Source organism: Amblyomma americanum, chromosome 3 (genome assembly GCF_052857255.1).
Source record: "Amblyomma americanum isolate KBUSLIRL-KWMA chromosome 3, ASM5285725v1, whole genome shotgun sequence".
Classification (NCBI taxonomy): Eukaryota; Metazoa; Arthropoda; class Arachnida; order Ixodida; family Ixodidae; genus Amblyomma; species Amblyomma americanum.
In genome coordinates, this window is record NC_135499.1 from 99,245,784 (window position 1) to 99,267,402 (window position 21,619).

Here is a 21,619-nt window from a genome sequence, read left to right on the forward strand (position 1 = left end):
TACTATCCTGTCTTTCTATCCCCTCTTTCAACTCTTCTTCTATCTGCACGTGGTAGCGATTGTGGCTCGGCTTGAGCCAGTGAGCAGGCCTGTGCACTTTTCTTTCTTCCAGGCGGTAACAGACAGACAGACAGCCGAGGCATGGGGGGGGGGGAAGCAGAGAAGCGGACGCTCCGGCAGAGAAGCGGACGCTCCGGCTGGTCAGGGACACTTTGGCTGGAAGAGAGCGATGCCGGCTACTGCTCCGGTGAGCTCGAGTTCTACGGCATCGCATCGTGGACCTCTTGCCGTGCCTGAGCCCGTTCCGGGGAGTCAACGGAGGACGCTACCACCTGCTTCGGCCAGGGGTGTCTCCAGCGCTGTTGCCACCCATCCGGGTGGTTACCCCAACGCCAACAACACCGGCATCACCTCCACGGGCGCTTAAACCGGGACCTTGTACGACACAGCCAGCAATGCCGCCAGCGACGCCAGCCCAAGCACGTTGAACGCCGCCAGCAACGCCAGCCCAAGCACGCCGAACGCCACCTCGACGCCGGATACTGGATCCATACAACGCCGCAGCCGCACCGAACAAACCGTGAGCACGAACGCCGACCACGAATAGTAGAGCGCTAGTTGTAGACGCTGGTAGCAGTGTGCCGGGTCGTGTGTATTTATAGTCTGTGTTTTCTGTTAGTTTTGTGTCCTAGTGTGTGCGTCACGTAGGGTGTATTAAATGTGCGTTTGTGTGTGTACACCCGTCGCCTAGTCCATTCTTTCGGTCCGAGTGTTCTCCGGGGAGATCCGTGACAAAGATAAGTGGCGAGCCTGTGCCAGGATTCATTTCCTTTTTATTTTTGCTTTGTCTCGGATTTTTCCCATCTCCCGACGGCAGAAAGTATGGATTTGGCAAAAACGTTAGAACTGGCGCTCAAGCTAGGTTTAAGCAAAGAAGAGGCAATGCGTCTCTATGACGAGGAGTGAAAGAGGCAGAAAGAGGAGGCAGATAGGCAGAGAGAGGAAAGGGCGCAAGCACGCGCATACGCTCGCGAAGCAGACCAGAGAGCTCGCGAAGCAGATAAAAGAGCTCGCGAGGCAGAAGAGCGAAGAGAGGAAAGAGCTCGCGAGGCAGAAGAGCGAGAGGCTAGAAGAGCTCGCGGGGCGGAAGAACAAGAGAAAAGAAGTATAGAACGCGAGAAGGAGTTTCTTTTGTGGAAACAGGCACATGTCGCGGGAGGATGTGAGGAGATCACGGACAGTGATCAGCGTTCCTTAGCGGCTAGAGAATCTCATAGACCGGCCAGAATTTGTCCAAGCAAGCCGATGGTTCCCTTCAATGACAAAAAAGATGATCTGGACGCATATCTGCAACGATTCGAGCGAATAGCTTTGGGGCAAGACTGGGAGCGTAGTGAATGGGCCACGGCATTGAGCATGTGTTTAGTTGGAGAGGCGCTGAATATGTTTGGAAGGATGCCTGCTGCTGATTCCATGGACTACGAGAAAGTCAAAAAGGCACTCCTCCAAAGATTCTGGCTTACGGGAGAGGGTTTTCGTGAGAGATTTCGCACTGCAAAACCTGAGGATTCGGAAACCGCTAAGCAGGTTTCCTGCAGGCTATCCAACTATTTTGATAGGTGGCTTGATATGTCACACACAGAAAAGAGTTTTGAAGGTGTGCGTGACAAGCTGGTCACAGAGCAATTTTTAGCGTGTTGCAGCTTTAAGCTGGCGCTATTCCTGAACGAAAGTTGCGTTCGTTGGATTAGATTGGATTGGAGCAAACTTTATTTGTGCCTGTAATTGGGCGCTCGCGCGCCCCGACGAGGGCCTACGTCGTCTACGAGGTTGCCGTTACTCGGCGCGGGTCTCCGCTCGCCGTTGCCGGCTCGCTGGGTCCCCGCCTTTCGAGCGCCCCGAGGACCTGCTGGACGGCCCATAGCTGTTGGTCTTGGTCGTTGATCTTCGCGGCTGCCTCCAGCAGCGGCGGGATTGTTCTTGACCTTGCTTCTTTTGGATTTTTGATGCAGTCCCAGAAGTTGTGCGTGTGATCTGCCGTCTCCCTCCGGCAGACTCTACACGTATCGGTCGGGTAAGTCTCGGTATACATGCGATGCATCAGTCCCGGGCTCGGTAGCGATCCGATCTGGAGCTGTCTCAGTAGTACCGCCTCCGCTCGACTCAGCTCCGGGTGCGGGGGTGGGAGAGTCCTGCGTGCCAGGCGGTAGGCCTTCGTGATTTCGCTGTAGTCCGTCATGCAGTCCTTGGCTCCGAACCACGTCGGACGGTGTGTTGCCGGGGCGCGGTTGGTTAGCGCTCGCGCCGCTGCGTGTGCCGTCTCATTGTGGTTCTCACTGCGTTCCGACGCGTCGCCCGCGTGTACCGAAAACTACTTGATTCTTACTCTTCTGTCTTGCAGTTTGGTCGCTCGTAGCACGCGCTCGGCCTCCCTGCAGACTTGGAATTTGCCGAAGTTTCGCACCGCCTGTCTCGAGTCACTCAGCACCGTGTAGCAGTCTGCGTCGGCGATGGCCATGGCGATGGCCACCTCCTGCGCTTGTTCCGCTCCGGCGCTTCTCACGCTCGCTGCCGTCCTCGTGGCGCCGGTCGACGCCTCTATGACGACCGCTGCGAAGGCGTTTCGTTGGTATTCTGCCGCGTTGCCATGAAAATCGATGAGAGCCTTGGCCCTCGCCGCTCTTCTTCATTTGTTAAACTCGGGGTTCATGTTTTTAAGTATGGGGTCGATTCAGGTCTGGCGTCGGACCTCTTCGGGGACGGGGAGCTTCATCTCCGCCTCGTTCGAGTGTCCTATTCCCAGGTCGTCCAGTATCTTCCTCCCGGCTTTGGTCGTGGACAGCCGGTCCAGTTGAGAGGTCCGTTGCGCTTCGGCTATTTATTCGAGCGTGTTGTGCATCCCGAGTTGTAAGAGGCGGGTCGTGCTCGTGGACTCGAACAGGCCCAGCGCCGTCTTGTACGCTCTTCTGATGATTACATTGATTTTGTTGCGTTCCCCAGTCAAAACGTACTACAGGATTCTAAGACAGAAAAAGTTTGTAGTCTGTTGTCTTGTCGTATTTTGGGCATGTCTTGTGTAGTCTGTCTTGTCTTTTGTAGTCTGTCTTGTCTTTTGAAGTCTGTAGTCTGTCTTGTCTTTTGTTGTCGGTCTTGTCTTTTGTAGTCTGTCTTGTCTTTTGTAGTCTGTAGTCTGTCTTGTCTTTTGAAGTCTGTCTTGTCTTTTGTAGTCTGTCTTCTCTTTTGTAGTCTGTCTTCTCTTTTATAGTCTGTCTTGTCTTTTGTAGTCTGTCTTGTCTTGTGTAGAGCCTCGTACGCTGTGTTGCAGTCATTACTGTGCAATTCTTGTGAACTTAATGGTCACCTATCACGTAACACAGGCTTTGTGCATTCTGGAAGTCATGCACAAAAATGCGAAGCTTGTTAACGGTCGCCTCTCAATTAACAAAAGCTTCGTCCATTCTAGTGTAATTCATGCACAAAACCACTTAGCTTATTTGACATGAAAATGATAAATATATTTATTGTAATAAATTAAGCTTTTTTTAGCACTTGCTCATGCACGCTGCCCTGGCTGCATGCCGGCTCTTGGCTGCAGGCTCCCGGCTGCAGGCTCCTGGCTGCAGGTTCTTGTGGCCCAAAAGCGGTCTTGTCTTGGCTGAAAAAGGAAAAATTAATGTAATACTGAATGTCAGCAGACACCCATTTTAGACAGTCAAGTAGACATGGCCGCAGTTATAATGAACGCTCATCTTTTTACAAACGAGGGCTTGCATCAACCAATTATGCGTTAGGTAAATGACACTGCATCAATATAAAAAGGACTAACCAGATGGCCAAACCACACAGTTACAGCTAACAAGGTGCCAAAACCTGCCCCCACATCCATAACCTTGCACTTCAGGCCAAAGAAGAAACCAGATGGTCTCCCATTAAAATCTAAAATGAAAAAGCTGCTCCTGCGGGCACCTTTCCCTCAGTGCATGCCATATAGTAATGGGTTACAACCCCATATCTATTCGATCCGATACACTGTAATGCACTAGAGTGCATAGACATTGCTTCGTCCCAGCATAAACAAGGTTTCATCATTAGTATAGTCAGACATTGTGCGATACATCTGTAGGCACAGTGGTGCAGAGAGTCCAAAATGACTGTTGTCAGGCTTAAAATGTTCTACATGCATGAAACGTTTTTATGGAAAACTAACATCTTCTAGTGTTATAATTTGTAAGCTGTAGCAGACTGTAGCTAGTCTGTCAGTGATAGCAGCATGACATCTGGCCGCAGTTGTCACTGGAGATATTGGTACAATTTACGATTACGAGTGCAGCTCGAGATTGGTAGTTAAAAAGTTAAGACTCGTCCTAGTTAAGACCTAGACTCGTCCCTTCGGGATTCTCACGTGAAATTCCGCAAGTAGGCTTTCCCGCATAGCGTAGTTGACCAAAACAAGATGGCGGTGGTCACGCTCGGAGAGCTAAGGTGACAGAACGAATGCCATGGGTGTGGGCATTAATTAGATAACACATTACAGAAAAATAAAAAATACACAAGCTTTCGCATTGCAGCCGTTAGAAGCGGCTCGTCCCCCATGTTGTTCGCAGCACGTGTGGTATATGGAAAAGCCCACTTGCGGAATTGTGCACAAGGTCAAGCCTAGCGGCATCGGAATGCGACCGGTCGGCGCGATAAACGACGGAGAAGAAAGAGAACAAGGCATTTTTATTGTTTTCCTGGAACTTTAAACTCTATATTCAGATAATCTGCCCATATATTGCGCCTTTGCAACAATCAGATTTACGAAAGTCGGTGCGGTATACGATCGCTGCTGAGTATTCGGGAATTTTCGAAAATTCACGAATATCATTTCTCGAATACGAATATGAACCGAATATGAAACATATTCGATTCGTATTCAAAATTTCGAATATTCGCACACACCTAGTTACAGCTAAACCTCAATATAAGGAAGTTCACTGCGCAACAAAGTTTAATTTTAGTTCTTAGTTTCCACTGAAATCCATGTGTTTTTTTCCTCGATTTAACGAAGCAGTTTCATGCCAGTTTTGATACAAAAGTTTCAAGAAAATTTGGGCAAATTTCATCACTTTGTGAAGTTAAAAAATGTAATTTTTGTAAAAACGTGAAGGTTGCTACTGCTACTATAAGCGTTGGCAGCAGCAGCAACCTACGAGTGCCACATAATGCGAACACTCTTGAGCTGTCGAGCGTCCTAAACAACGAACACTGCCGCGGTGGCTTAGTGGTTAGAACGCTCGACTGCTGATACCAAGGACATTGCGGCTGCATTTCGGTGGAGCCAGTGCATGCCAGTTCATCAGACTTTTACTGATGATAATGAAAACAAAAGCAAATTAGAGTGTATTTTCACACACCAGAAAACAGATATTGCACAGATATCTACCGCCGCAGGTCACAGCACTTCTGTGCTAAATACCGCACGAACTTCTTGTGCCGCTTTGAAAGCTGCTCGGCAGAGCACCCTTTCAGCATCAAATATTACCGGAAGGAATCTGCAAAGTTTGGACATTGAGTAATGTCAGTGTGTTTATAAAAAAATCATAAAATAATTTGAAAACAAGCTTTTTCATTTTTTTGTTGCTGGTTCATCCAGCGAATGGGTAAGATGACGTAAAACACGGGCTCAGGTCATGTGAGGCATACAGAAACTGCACAAAGGTTGCTGCTTTCTTCACTTTATTTCATGCCAACTCTTATGCAAGCCTACCCAAAGCTGAATTGACAAAAAAATTAACAAGCAAAGAGATTCGTAGTTTCAGTACACCTCGCATTACATCTTCTCACCTTCATCATTAGCTACCTCTGAGCTGCTGAAGACAAAATGAAACAATTTTCGGACATGCTTGATTATTCGGACTTTTCCACGGCACCGCGATATGGCCCATCCAGCCAATGTTCAAGAGTGCCTAAAATTTCAGACGCACCACAACTGATTGCTTGATTTTTCGGACCTCATTCGCACTCGCCGCCAATACTGAAGCTGCCATATAATGTGAACAGTGGAACCTCATTAATTCATAACTTCAAGCGAGATCGAAAACTTGATCAAACAAAACGAAATTCAAGCTTAAAGGGAGCCTCTTAACTTGCGATGCTCAAGATCTACGCAAGTCGGCACATTGCACCCGCGTGGTTTTGATTTTATACTTTTCTCGAATGTTTTCCGCCACACGAACTTGAACAGTAGTCAGAGTTCACGGAAATCATCTGTACCGAGTCTTTCGTCGCGAATACGAGAGCAGGTAGCAGCAAAGCTGCGTGGGAGGCGTACGGCTTCACGAAGACGGCGAGCGCAGGAGGAAATGGTGGTGCATTTCAAAGCGAGGTCAGCGTACCCGCGGCAAAACACACCGCAAACCTGACTTTTCTATCATAAAACCGTAAACAACTAGCGTTTCGATGACAGGCAAGACACCTCTCATTATATGCAAGCCACCGCTAAGAGCATATCGCTGGATACAATGCCATTTTTGGCTCCAGTCGCTAGGCCTAATTACGAGGCCAATGCCGACGGAGCACCTGCGTCGGCTGTTCCTCGATTGTTATGGTCTCGCCATCTTCGAATTCTCGTTCCAGGCCCATCGTATTGCGGGTGCAGCGCAGTTCCCACAGCAGCGTGCTTGCTTTCTCGTTTAAGCTTTGTCCCAACCGTGCATTTATCGGCGACATGCAGAGGGCACCACAGCCAGGCCGAGCATGTGAAAGCGGTCACCGCCGTCGTCTGTGCACGTCACGCGGAGAAATTTAGTCGTGAGGAGCTTTATAATGTGTGCAATACAACTGACCCCTTTCTCCGGCATATTCGTAATAAGGTCGTAATTTTTTCAGTAAAATCTGATTGTCCGAACTGCCTGATTTTTCAGACTTTTAGTGGTCCCTAGACAGTCCGAAAAATCGGTCGTCAACTGTAACTGGCACCAGCAAATTCTATCCCACGACTCTGAAAAGGTGGCAGCAAGTGGCACAGGCACAGTTCACTAAAGATCAATGGGAGAGGGGGCTTCTGTCCTCTAGTAAGTGTAACACCCGATTCACAGGAGTGAATCATTAGTCCAGAAGCTGGTTGCGTGTCATGCGATTCGATGTCATTGCTCTGTATGAATCATGCCTGAACCATGGACAGCGCATGTTGAAAAACATACATTTCACTAAGTTTTAGCAGCAGTCTACTCCGCGTTTAAATATAGCAACTTTAGCACTTTTTCCTGGCACCGGGGTGCTTGTGTGTCAACGTTTCGCTGCATCTTTGTTGTTTTGTACTGGTGCTGCCATGTTCATTCCGGACACGTTCATCTAAAATGGGGCAGCTGACGATACTGATATTTCCTTGTACCTGTTGAACAACACACCCCCTTCAGTAACTGCTGTGACAGCAATGTAAACAGAATGCGTTCAGTCCCCGAGTCTATTTTTACAGCAGACAGAATCAGTCTGAAACAAAAGTCTTGCTACCATCATGAGCCAACGCAAAAGAAACTGCAGGGAACCATACGTCATGTCTTTACGACCTCTATTTTGACCTCTCAAACCACCTTACTCGCAAGAAGGTTGGAAAGCAGCGGCTGCAACAGCTGCCGCCTGATCCCACAGCCCACTGTGCACTTTTCAGCTGCCACTAGACGAGCAAAGCATCACTCAAGTGACTTTCATATACAGTAAAAGCTCGTTAATTCGAACTTCATGGGACCGGGAAAAAAAGTTTGAATTATCGGATGTTCGAATAACGAATGGGCCCGAAAAAACTAACAAGAACCATTTGCATTATGGTAGTAAACGTACCGTATTTACTTGTGTAACGAACCCACCCACCCCCAATTTCTGCCTAAGAATTTGAAAAAAATAGCGTCAGTCGTTAACACTTCCCTCTATTTCATACCTTCATGGTCCACAACGCATTTCTTGGCAGTGCGCCAAGATGCTGCGCAGCGATAACATCCCAGTGTGTTTACCTTTTGACATTAGCTCTAGCAAAGGGGAGAAGCGAAATTTGCAGAGTGCCAGCGCTTGTCCGGTTATGCAAGCCTCATTTTCAGTAAATTCGCCTTAAGGGCGACCCATAGGAGCGTACTTGCGCTGCGGACTTTGAGCGGCACAGCGTTCCCCGCACCGCCGCCGTGCAGCACCACAAGTGGCGGAAAATGGCCGGCTGCCGCCAGGGTTTAGAAACTGCGTGATTTCATATGCTTAGTAAAATGATGAAAAGAACAGCTGTGCATTTACAATTAAACTATTATTTATTCAATGACGACCAAGAGGACCAATTATTCATGGCTCTTTTCTGAACCAAAATAATTAACCTGTTTGAACCTCCTGCGCTTCCTGACGTCAACCGACGCGTAGTGGCTAAGCCTAGCAGCCTTGAAAATCCAGAAGCATTCTGAAAATTTGGCGCGTTTCATCGCTAAAATTTTGTGCTGTGGACATCTTCAGACAAAGCAAAAGCTTCGTGCGACTTTTGTTTGCCGTGGACATGAGGCCCAGTGTAGCGGCAACGACGAGTTCGTGGTGAAGTGAGAGGCCGCTTTGACAGGCACAGCCATGTTGCAGAAGCAGGCGGAAGCATGACGCGGTCGCGCCCTGATTGGTCTGCGCTGATAGCCGACGTTGGCCGCTTCCGGCCAGCGGCTGACCGCCAGGCGATGCTAAAAGCCGGCGTTATGATCGCGGCTGACCGCATGCTTCCATTGGCGACTGATGGGTGGAAAGATGGACGACACTTGCGAAAGAAAAAAAGCTTTTCGCACGTAATTCGTAGCACCCGTCCGAAGTCATAGCCTTTCATGGGCGTTGGCTGAGAGTGCGCTGACAGTATTTATCCATATTTCCGAATTAACAGCACTCGAATTAACGAGTATTTAGTGGCGAGTTTCGGAGGCTGTGCGGAAATGAGGGCAGGCAGCCGTCACGGCGACCGTCGACCCCTACCCGTCGGTGCCGCCGCGCCGGTGATTGCGCCATTTAGGCTTTGCCCACTCTTCCACGGTTTTATCTGGTACCATCTTCAGTCCCTGTTTAAGACATGCGCAGCCTCTAACTATGCGGAGGTGCTATTTTTTTTTGGCCACGAGCTGTGTGCCAAGCTGCCCAGACGCGGCAGCGCGTAGTTCGAATTATCCGTAGCGGAACCGACTCGCTTTGGAATTAACGGGCTTTTTTATACAGATATCTCTATGGAGCTTGGCCGGACCAAGTAGTGTAGTTCGAATTATCCAAAAATTCAAATTATCGAGGTTCGAATTCACGAGCTTTTACTGTAAAGTCCTCTTTATAGTGTGAATTGGTTCTCATCAGTCTGACAACAATGCCAGTAATGCAATTAATTATTTACAAACTCACAGAATCTCAAATGGGCCACATTCTAAAAACATTCACCAGATTCACCAGTAAGAGTGACTAAATGCATGCAGCTATGCAACAAGAACGAGTGGTTTACCTGACACTGAAGCCACCTTTAGAGGGGAAAGCGGCGGATGTATCTTCGTCATCCCCTTAGAGACGGCGTTATTTGACAGCGTGCCTGTGAGGCTCCTTTGGGCGAGGATTTCGTTGCCCCACAGGCACACTGCCAACTGTTTGCAGAATGTGGAATCACTGCCCAATGCCAGCAGGCGATTCCATGCAGCCACGGGCACATAACTTCCATGCCCAACATGAACCTGAAGTTGAACACAGAGCACAGATGGCTTTAATACTGTTTTAAATGCAGAACTCACCCGACATGAAATGCCAACATAAACATACTTGCTAGTGATCTGTCTTCTGATTGAACATTCAAAGCCACTAAAAAATGTACATATTAAGGAACCAGTCTTAGATGCGTTTCCTGAGAAGCACTTTCACATTTTAATTTCCGCTCAAAGTAACCAAGACACATTGCAGAGTGGAGACAACAAATTTTTGGCTTGCATGTATTTTCTATCAAATGCTGCACACTAGTTGCTAGTTGCACACTGCAGCATGATACATGCTGCAGTACTCATATGTGTATGGTAAAAAATGGTTTGGTTTGGTGTTATGGGGTTTGATGTCTGAAAGCAACTCAGGCTATAAGGAACATCGTAGTGGAGAGCTTCGGATATTTCTACCACCTGGGGTTCTTGTATATTCCATAATTACATCGGGACTGCAGAACAATCCGGACTAGCTTCATGGGCCCCAACAGTCAAGGCCCACCGACTGTTACACTGCCTGCACTCATTACATGCGCTGTACCGGCACCTTTATAATATTAACACACATAGCCAGTACTTCAATATTTGATATCAAGCTAGCAAGGGCGAAAACAGTTCTCAGGTCCAAGCGGGCACCGAACCTCGTGACTTGTAACCCTCTGGCAAAGAAGCCAGTCACCGCAAGAAGCGTAGAATTATGGCAAGTTAGTCAAGTTGGTATTTATTTGTGGTAAGCGAAGGTCTAAAAAATTTATATATAGCACAGCACTTGCTGTTTTACTTCTCTGCAGCTGTGTTCCATGCTGTTTACAATACAATGAAAGACTGGAAAAGTTTGCTCCGGCATGCTTGGAAACATATCTGCTTTACAGGCCTTGTAACTTGCCCAAAGCATGCTGTGAAGAACACTGGAAACTTAGTGGATGCACTAATATTTTGATTCAATTCAATTAAGATTGACACACTACGAAATTACAGGACTCAATCATGTCTGAAGTTGCCACTGTTGTACAAAACACTTACATGTGGCACAGTGTAACTTATGTGTTTCACCGTGGAAGATTACAGAAGTAGACACCAAATGACATTGAGTATCAAAAAACACATAGAAGCAAAACATTGCGTCTGTGCGTGGAATGCCATGAAATCATTAAAACAATAAACTCAAGAATAACATGTGGTAAAATCACACATAATGACAAAAGAAAAACGATTGCAAAGGGGTGACGCAACTATCACTTGTTGATAATAAACCGGGTCTATTTTTCTAGGAGAGCCAGAGAAGGCTCACTTACATGGGTGTCAAGGCCAAGTGTGTGCATGTATGCTGCTTCTAAAATCTCCCGCTCAATTCTAGACTTTCCCCCTCCTACGATATTGTTTTATTAAGCTTGGGGTAACAACCATTGCATTCCATGCAATGTCTGGGGAGATTAGCACCAATTTCACTCTTCAGAGAGCAGAAATGCTGCCACAGTCTATCATTAATACATTGGCCAGTTTGGGCAATGTAAACGCTGCCACACAGCAGTGGAAATTGGTACACCACTTCAGTGGTGCAGGCGGCGCTGCACGGACCGTCCGCCACATGCTTGCAAAGTTGAGACAACTTGCAGGGGGCGGAGAACACAAGACAGATTCCCTGCTAAGACGCCACCTTCTTCAGGTTATGTGCCATTTTATGCACATAGGGCATAACTAGCTGGCCTTTGTCAAGGGGGCCGCTTGCTTCCGCCGGTGCGTCTTGTCCCGCAGCTTCTAAATCAGCGATTCAGCCACTGCCTGGAGGAGGAGTGGTGGAAAGCTGTGGGACAAGATGCGCGGGCGGAAGCGAGCAGCCAGTGCAACTGCTCGTCACGTGCTTTTGAGGATTTCTCGAAGCTTAAGTTCAGATTTCAAGATAGCACACAGCACCATACACTCGTGTCGTCGTAGCCATATGTGTGCGAAACGCGATCAGCTGTTTGCTCTACAGCCTGCAGCCGCCCAATAACTTCACGTCGTTTCTTCTGCTCCCAAGGAGCCAATATCTACCGTACATGTGCAAGCAACGATAGGCACTAGCCCGCAAAGCAGCGTGCTTCCGTGATCCGTGGCAACCATCCCTTATGACTATGATGAACCTTCCTGTCTAGACTTTTCTAGCGGTCAGCAAGCTGCCCGAGCATGGTAAACTGACGAGGTCGAGAGTCCACGACCATTATGAAGTCTCAAGAAATGCTTTTTTTCTCACCTCTGACTAACACAGTACGTAAACAAAAAACTATCGAAATACCACGCACCTCTCCAGCTTCATTTGTGATCCCCACTGTGTTGTACACTTGTGCTGTAGGCCCTACAGCTGCAAAATAGGAGGAAAAACAAGAAAGACAGGTGGATAAAGTAAAAAGCAGCTTACAGTAGTAGTGCGAGAACTATCTGCCATCTATGAATCTTAGGTAAAGAATGACCAATTCTGCACGTATGAACATTAACCCACACAGCTTTCGCATTCATAGCATGTAAGGAATTATGTGCCCTGGGTAGTTTTGTTTTCATTGTTTTTTTCATTTTCATTGATTTTGAGTTTTTTCCCATTGATTTGAGGTAATAGATACACAGCACCGTTTTTTTTTTACTCTTTCACCTCACACAATTTCAGACCTTTGCTTATGTTTGAAATCTCATCTGTGCTTAGGAACATAGCTGGCAGTTTTACCTTTGAAGACTAGAGCTACACCAAAATCAGAACAAAGATAACGCTTTTCAGTGGAGTGGTGGAAGTTTCAGCATCGCATGCATTCCATGAGTATATGCCAACGAGTCACAAGTGCTTTAAACAACAGATGCACGCTGCTTTCCATATCATGGATTGTGAAAAGGCTGACTCCTTCAGAATACACCACAAAAATCCCAAGACACCATAGTTCTCCAGTGCAGCAAGGCACTTTTACTGAAGGCTATGGAGTAAATCATGTTTCTTGATGTAAATGTGCTCTAAGAAAAACCAGAAGCATGGCTTCACTAATACAAGGGCACAGTATTGAGATAGCCGCATGTAATGCAGCAGACAGGTACTGCAAATGCAGAGGAGGCCAACCTACAAGGCGGAAAGTGAGGTTGTAGAGACCGCCCCAAGACAATTTTTTTCAGGAGTGAGCTTGACAACTGGCAGCCGACTGCCCAAGCAGGGTCAGATTACATTCGGCATAATAAAATAAACCTGGGTTTTCACTTGCAAGGCATTAATAAGGATGAAGTCAGTATTCAGGGCAGTAAAACAAAAGTTAAATGCCGGGAACACCATTAAAGAATTGCTATTCGCACAATGAAGAGCCCTCTTGCCAAGTTTCCTTCAGCTTGTGCAAGCAAAAACATACCTTTTGGCAGCCTTGCTTCGTCTGCGGGGTTCACGTCGGGAAATGGTGCAGGGTCCACTATTAACGAAATAAAAACGACCCTTTTGTGTCTTGCATCCAAAATTCCTGCCCAGAAAAATTTCTGAAACGAACGTAACACACCATTCTCAACAAAAGTGTCTCCCTTTTTACTGCCGCAAAATACCCTGAAATTAATTTATTTTTCCTTACTGCAGGCAAGGATCAGCCACAAAAAGCGACCATACGGCTGCTTGACAAGCTGGCTACCCCTTGACAGGAAATATTCAGTGCCTTACATGCGAATAATGGCACCACAAAAATGGTGTCACTATGAACACTAGCAAAGAATGTCTATCAATGTAGGCAGTACTTCTCATTATAAAGTACTATAACAATGGAAAGAAATGTGAACAACACGGCACATATGCGTTCCGCTGTTCGAATTTCTTTTGATTGCGCTTTTACCAAGGTGGTAAGAAAAAGATGTTAAAGTAATCCATGAATGCATAACAGACGACTCTCGTGTCCACTGAAGTGAAAGCAAGATGAAAAAAAAATGCAAACAGTGGAGCACCCAGGCTCCGCTGTTCGCATTTCTATTCATTGTGCTTTTACCCAGGCTCCGCTCTGTTCGCATTTCTGTCCATAGCTCCTGCACATGCTATAATTGTAATCGCAATACCAGCTCCAGTTATAATTGACGCTTACTAATTATGAATGAGGGCAGTCCTGCCGTCAAAATGTGCATTAGCCCATTGTCACAGCGCCTCGGATAGAACAAACTGCAGCCATGCCTCAGTCAGACGAAACAAAGAGGCACTGCAATTCATCCTTTAGTTGAAGCACTTGCACGTCTTAGCAGAAGCACCCGGACACCGAAAGACATCCCAGTCCCCTTCTTTTGAGGGGAGGTGCCCTCAAAACAATGTGCTGCCTCAAGAAAAGCTACAAAATGACTGCACTGAAAGTGTAACAGCATGCCAAACATTTACAAAGTTACATAGTGTGTACCATTACGGGGAAAAAGTAACAGACGCCATGTCTAAGTTCTGGCCCTTGCCACTGTGCACGGGAACGCCACCTGACGAAACACTTCTGGTGTCGAGACCGGCGCAGAGGGCCTGTTTCGACACCAAAAGTGCTTTTTCAGGTGACGCCCCTACGCACAGTGGCATGAGTCTAAACTTGGAGGGGGGGGGGGGGGGTCTGGTACTTTTGCCCCTAATGATCCATATGTCCTACACGGGCAAACCGCCGATAATAGAATCCTGGGTCTAGTGGGTGCGATAAGTGGGCATCAGAGCAAGTGAAACTACTGCACACAGTCAGTGATCTACAGCTGCCAGCAAACTGAAAATTTCAATATGGTATGCCTCACCGGCTGAAGCTGTCATGTGCCTTGCGCTGGATTCCCAACCAGCTCACCAGCTTTTGCGCTGTTACCATGTCAATTGCATGCTGACAGCAGAGAAATCATGAAATGCTTCATGTCATAGGTGCTATGGCAGCTTTGTCATTGCATCATTACAACTTCTTTGACAAGGCTGGTCTACTGTAGAGTCACTAAATAAAACTTAGAGTACCGACACTGTAACACGGCGTTAAGCAGGGGCGGCCATTTTGGTGTTTATCACTGTTGTCAGATTGCCACTTCTGTGACCTCGCCGCTAACTTTAGCCCAACTATTTCATAAACAATGCTGTTAGCCACCCTGACGCTGCGGCGGGAATCGTGCGGCTTGGAACCGCTCAAATGCAAAGGGTACAGCCGTTACCATCAGTCTATGCTTTCATCGTGGGGAGACACTCCTTGCAGTATGAACTTAAATATTCCAGGTTATTGTTGATTATTCTGGGCAAATTTTTCTAGACTCTGCACAATCGGCGTTGCGCTGTTCGTATGCTTTATTATATATTGCGGTCGCCTCCTCAGTAGAAGCTGTTGCTATAACACTTCATGCGTTGCCTTTTAAACTTGCTTTTATTTTGTAGGAGCTAATGTGTCAACACCGCGGGAGTATTGCTAATGGCTCAATGTAGGCAGCGGTCGAGTGAAATGCTACTACGGGTGTCTTCGCGGTTACTCCAAACTTTTACAGGAGAAATATACGAGCGCTCTGGCTGAGCAATTCACGGTGATTAAGGCAAGGGTAACCCCGCTGGAGGTAAAATAATGCTGGGCGCACTGGCGACTCCTTCAAACAGCGGCTTAATCTTGAAGCTAACGGCAGCGAGCCATCTGCACGTGTATTCGCAACTTGTAGCCGGTGTAACTGGGTGGTCAGCACGCTTCCGGAGTACAGTAATCACTATAATTCTGTGAAACTTTGGGGGCTGGTTACAGAGAATGGCATAATCGTTACAGGGAATGGCACAATCGAAATCATTGCGGCTCACGAGTTGCAGCCGTGCGCGTAGTCGGGCACCGTCCTTTTTCCCCAACTGAAAGCGCATGAAGCGTTTTCTGTCATTTTGCGAGTTGAAACAGCCAACAACGCAGCAAAACGGCAACCTCGTATGCTCTTGTGCAGCTGAAATGCTGCGAAGCGCGGGATCTCGTGGTCAATGCGTCGGCCACTGACAGCACTTGCAGCGTCGCAGCATTAGGACTACCACAGTTGGCCGACTGAAAACGCATAAGCCACAAAATGGCCACCCCCATGAACCATCGCAGTGTAAACAAATATCACGTGATGCAAACTGACCAATGATCGTGGCAGCGGTACATAATAAGAGAAAAGAGTGCCGGTACTCTAACTTTTTATTTAGTGACTCTAGTCTACTGCATGCTGCATGCATCTAAGAACTCCTTCCTCATTCAATGGTCGACTGCATGCAAAATTCAACTGCGCAAAAACCCTTCACACTTCAGTGACTACCGTTCTTGTCGAAATCAATGAAAAAGATAAGCATTTCTGCCACTGCATGCTACCAGTAAGCTCTATCCACTAGACATGGCATATTGTTCATAACAAGAAGCCTAATCGGCAGTGCTGTGGCAATTAGCTCCCCATATGTAACATAGTCATATTCATAAAGTGAGCTGGACTGTATAGCAGCATTATGTCACGAGAACTTAACTCTTTTGGGGATAGGTGTTGGGCTTTGATTGATTCGATCATTACAGTGTCTCGAATGAAATAATGTGCAAGCCACTCTACATAGAACAGCCCTGCTAACAGTCCAGGCTCCGAATTTTTGCGCTAGTAGAAAGGCAGCAGTTTATGCTAATTTTGCATGAAGATGATAACACGGGAATATTTCAAGAATGTTAAAAGTTGGTACCAGCCAGCTGCGGCAAGGGCGACGAGGGCTTAGCCTGTGAAGCACTGCTGCCATGGGCACACTGACTTTCAACCCAAGAAGCATGGCCGGGGACTGGAAATCAAATAAGCACATAAAATTTGACAAAACTTCCTATTCCTACAGATACCAGTATAATACACTATCAACTAATTAAGCACACAGAGCAGCATTTACCATGTTCACTCAAAAGAAGAATACATTTTAAAAAATAGCTCAAAATTGGGAAGAGCATTCATTATGCACAAAAAAATTTCAAAAAATTTGCAACAGCAAAAACAAAAAATTTGGGTATTCTTCAGCTTCGTCGCCTTCAAGGGCATGATGTGGCAGTGTTTAATGGCTCCCATCAGACTCTTCTTGCAGATCCTCATTCGATGCATGATGTGGGAGTGTTTAATGGCTCCCATCAGACTCTTCTTGCAGATCCTCATTCGTGTACATGCACTTTGCTACTCTCGTAACCACTAATTCTTTAACTTGCTCCTCTATCTTTCACACTCATAAGAATACAATCGTAGCCTGTCACATTATTTGCAGATTACCCGACGATACAGAGCCCCGCTTTAACTAAGCTGTATGAATGTGCATGCATGGCCAAGGGGCACGGTGTCTGACTCTGGATCCAAGAGTCCTGGATTCAATTTCCATCTCGCACCCTCACGTCAAAGGAGTTGCTCGAGTTGGCAGCTGTCAACTCAGTTATATCATGTGGTCTCGCGACGACACACAACCTGCTGGCCAATCAGTGCCCTGCCATGCCACTTGTCAACTACCATGCTCATGATTTTTTTATCAGCATCATTTATAGAACAGCCAGAGCCCATAGGACAAAGAAACTACAAACAAACAAGACAAACATAGCCAAAGCAAAATTTCATGAATCTGAGGCAGTCTTCATGGGCCCATCAGGAACCTAGATCCAGCATAACAAAAAAAATAGTGACGAAACAAAACAGTGAAGGACGAGCAAGATTAAAAGCAGCAGCAGCAGCAGCAGTAGCAGCAAGAGGTCCACGAGAAGGTGTAGCGGCGCTGGTATCGACAACGGCGCTGATGAAGACGAAGCTCAGAGCGCGACCTGACTCACGCACTACAGAACGCTTTCAGCAGCAGGCCTGGCCAGCAACGTCAACAGCCCGCTCCGCCGGCTCACCATCTGCAGCTACCGGGACCCCAAATAAATGTGGATCACCTACCACAAAGGCATGTGTAGCAGATGGCAGCAGAAAGCCGGGTGAATGAGATTAGGAAGTTAGCAGGATAAGCTGGCCACAGCTGGCATTGGACAGGGTTAATAGAAATAACACTGGTAGCCTTTATCCTGAAGCAACTTAGTTAGGCAGATGGTGCACCTTTATGTAAAATGTTTCCATTACAGTTCACATTGTTGTCTTTTACTAACAACTGCTTTTGCCTTGATGTTCGATTTTGCTCTTGCCATTAACTTCAGTCTCTTCCTGCACTCTTCACCCTCTCTCGCACTCATTCTTTTCGACTGCTGTGGAATCAGACAATGGTTGGCTCCCAGCGACCATGTTTTAGGTGTACTCCAAGGATGACATTTTGCTTCGGCTGTTTTTGTTGTTTTTGTTTACACAGTTGGTCACATGGGCACTGGCCAATGTAAATGGCACGGTAATCTTGATTCAATAGCAAATGCTCAAACACCTGCTGACTCACTATGCCATTCTGCGTTGCAAAAGAGGTTTACGAACCTGCTGCTCTAGGTGGTCCTGGCTGCGCACGGTGAGAACTTGGCTGCCCATGGCCACATTCCAACACACAGGAATCTAAAGAGAAGTTACAAAGGGAAGCATCAAATTACTGAACAGACATGCCAGGTTCAGAACACTGAAGAGGTGATAACTTTTGAGTGCCGAAATTGTACAGAAATGCTCCGTTTTCTCATACCTACTAATTACAATGGTAGAATCTAGTGATAGTGCATAGCTGTCTTGATGCAACCAAAGCACTGTGCATGTGGTTTTAACATCCGGTTCTTGTACTGCGTAAATCCTACTAACAGTGAGCACCTGCTGCAGGAAGGCAGCCCACTTTCACTGTTACCCAAGTATATAGCTTCGCAAAAGCTGTCACTTCATGACCAACGGTGAAAGCCTATGTGAACTAGCAGAAAGAGGGCACCCTTTACAGCGTGGTGTAAAAAGCAATCTTGCTATAACAGGCAAGCATTTGGAGTCCAAATTATTCACATACCCATATTCAAAACTTTGGCAGAGAGGGCCTTCTGCAGCTCCTTGTTAAGGCTCTCGAGCTCCTTCACCCGTGCCACCAAGTCTGCAACCTTGAATTGAAGGCTTACAGCTTTGCTTGTGCCCTCAGTCCCCTCCATCTCACTTGTTTGTTCCATCAGCTCGTCCTCAGCACTTCTTTTTGCCAGGGCCCTAGCCTTGAAGTTCAGCTTGGACTGAAAAATAAAGAAGTGCTTAGTCAAATCCTCGGCCCTTTTCCAAATGAAGTGGATGTAAACTTCTTGCCAGCGGGATGAAATAGTGATCCATCAAAAGAATGATTTAGGCTTTATGGGGTTTAACATCCCAAAGCAACTCCGCTATCATTTCGTCTCCATCAAAATGCGATCGCAGCAGCGGCCGGGATCAATCCCGTGTCGTTCAGGTCAGCAGCCGAGCACTATAACCACTGGTCCTAAACCTTGTCCCAAGCATTCCAGCCCACGGAAAGCCAACTACCAGGTCAAGGGACAGCTTGTAACCCGAGAAAACTGGTACAAAAATGAGATTTCAACAAAAACTTGCCTGATAAGACATCACATTAAAAAGTGAATTGAAACCACAAAAATTAAAAGGATAAATAATTTCCCCTACTGTACAGGAGCCTTGTTCACAACAAAGTGATTAAAGCTGCATTGGATTTTAAAAAGAGGGTCAGGAAGCATATGTACACTGGGGGTTGACCTTAGTGGCTACAATTTAGGGTGTCATTAGTCACTTGCATAATTACAGTTCTAGGAAATACCTTTTTTTTTTAGCTGGAAGTATGCGCATCCCCTCCCCCCATCAAAAGTCGTAGGCAGATGACACAGTGTTTGGCAAAACTGCTGAAACACACCGTTTTGTTTTCAACGCCATTACGCTTTTTGGCGCATCACATTTCCACCTCGCTAATGCAAACACAGCCGGTTGAGCAGAAAACGATAGGGAAGACGGGCTCGTAGTGACATACATATGAAGGCTATGTCATCAGCGTCATTTTAGTTGCATACACGCATCAAGCCAAGACCAACAGGAGGCGAGAGGGCACAGTGAGGGTAGCTAGATATAGAGATTGGGCGGCCCATTGAGCACGGGCCGAATAGCACAGGGTAACAACTCGGATTTCACTGTTCAATTTGCTCGAGCGTTCCTTCCTGTTGGTCTTGCCGTACTTTTCCTTTACTGATCTCGAAGCTAACAGAGCTTTACCTCATGGCTCCTATGTCGACTTCCCGAATCTCTGCTGACTCCCGCTATTCTCGTTAGTCAACACTTTATGTTACGAAGCTGCTTTTGCAGGCAATTTAAAGGTTTGCCAATGGGTGCCCCCATTTCTGACTGTCGCAAACCTTGGTAGACACAGTAAATCCTTCCCCTCAGCTTCCAGCATGCTAGAGAAAAAAATCCCTCGTGCACTGTCAACAAGAAGAAATTCCTCCAAGCAAGAAATCTACTGAGCAAAGTGGAGTTTTGGGCCAGTTGGCAAGTCGTGATTTGGAGGTGGGCTTAGCGTGAGACAAACGAGGACAAGAGAGGGACACAGGATGACCGCTAACTTGCAACTAAAAGAAAGAGAAGCAGAATTACGAGCTCAAGGAACTGAATGTGCATGCCCAGCTATCCACTCATTAAGACGGGGTCTGGATAAAGGCAAACTGAACCAAGATAATCTGGGACTGAATGGCGGCAAAAATGGCACAGAAAGAAACTGGAAGCACCTCTTCCACCTTCAAGCAGCAATACCCAAGAAATTACTCAACATTTAGAAACAGATTCATTTCGCAACATGACAATAGACGCGTCACTCAGGAACTTAACACTTCCTAGCTTATGAATAAATGACGCCTCAAGAACCTCCCCTGCTAGTTGTCCTTAAGAACGGCCAAGAACTTTTCTTTTTCCAAACAGTGCATGACATTTGCAGCTCAAATAATGCTTAGGCAGGTTGTTAGATTGAGACGATTTAAAAGAAGTAGCATGTTCTCTAGACGTTCACTGAGGCAGCGACCAGTCTGCCCTATTTAGACACGGCCACAGCTCAGGGGGACCTCGTAAACAACACCAACTTTGCACGCAACTAACTTGCAAGCCTGATGCTTTTCGAGGTGCCTTCAAAACAACGTCCAGACAAAACTTGCTTGCTATCCTCAGTGGATAGCTGGGCGTGCATTAAGATCCTCGAGCTAGTAATTCTGCTTCCGTTTCTTTCAGTAGCAAGTTAGCGCTCGTCCTTTGTCCCTGCATTGGCTCGCGCTAAGCCCACCTGCAAATCAATAAATCTACTGGAACGACGTTTTTATTGCTTCCGTGTGACCGACAACACGTGAAAGCCGTGCAGCGGGCAATACGTGGAACCCATGCGTGAATCTCCTAGGCTGATCACTAATCCAAAAAAAGCAATATCAAGAACATGGACACAGTACACATGTTGGTAAGTTCCTGGTTCAAAGATAATTGCGGTTAATGTGAACTAAGCGCATAATGTTCAGCAAGCCCAGGAAAGCCAGTTGGACGCGCCTTCTTCCGCGGCGGGCCATCCTTCGAGGAACACTTGCGCGAGGCCATACGCTTGTTTTGGCCCCACGTTCTCATTTCCTCTTCAGTCTCTGCAATTTTTACCGCATTATTATAAGTGAACGACAAAATCGTGTTCGGCAATGCCGGAGAGGATCCTAACTCTTACCTGTCATATGGACAATGGTGGCCTTGTAAAATCCGGCCCGGGTGGTGGTGTTGACCGCCCAAAACACATCATAAGGCTTCCCCCTCTCAAAGTCGTCGATATCATGCGGTGCAAAATTTCGAACGTCGGCGTCCGATACGACGTAGCGTTTGTCTTCGCCTTCGTACTGGACAAGCACGAACATTTCCTTGCCCCAACAGAGTCAGCAAAGCGAGCACATAAGAGCACACCCGAGCTCACCTTCACACTACGCTAGGGCTAAACATGTGCCGCGAATTCTCCGAAACGGTATGGCCACGCCTAGTCGTGGCCGGAAACCAAATAA

At 46.9% G+C, this 21,619-nt stretch overlaps 1 pseudogene; it reads right to left on the minus strand.

The window, feature by feature from the left end:
• Nucleotides 1-1,822: 1,822 nt before the first annotated feature.
• Nucleotides 1,823-21,619, minus strand: part of LOC144123927 (uncharacterized) — a 33,384-nt pseudogene continuing 13,587 nt past the window's right edge.